The following is a 326-nucleotide window of genomic DNA, read 5'->3' as shown; positions in this document are numbered from 1 at the left end:
AGCTCATGGAGATGGAGGGCACTCACTGCCCACCCAGAGCTCCAGGGGATGGAGGGCACCCGCTGTCCACCCAGAGCTCCAGGGGCACCGTGGGGTTCCAGCTTGGCTGTGGCCCTGTGCAGTCAGAGTTTTTGAAGGAGACAGTCCATGACAGAGAGGACAAACATGAAACTGTTGAACATATTCAGCCCTTCAGCGTGAGGGTTGAAGAGTTCACAGTGACAGCTGAGATGAGGCCAGGCCTGGTGATGGGCCCCAAGCCCTCCCTGCTCCTGCAGCGAGCTCCCAGCTGCCTCACCCCAGCAGTGACCACGTCTGGCTGCAGC

This window comes from Neopelma chrysocephalum, unplaced genomic scaffold, assembly GCF_003984885.1.
Source record: "Neopelma chrysocephalum unplaced genomic scaffold, ASM398488v2 Primary Assembly neopelma1_69, whole genome shotgun sequence".
NCBI lineage: Eukaryota > Metazoa > Chordata > Aves > Passeriformes > Pipridae > Neopelma > Neopelma chrysocephalum.
Note: the sequence above shows the minus strand (reverse complement) of the source record.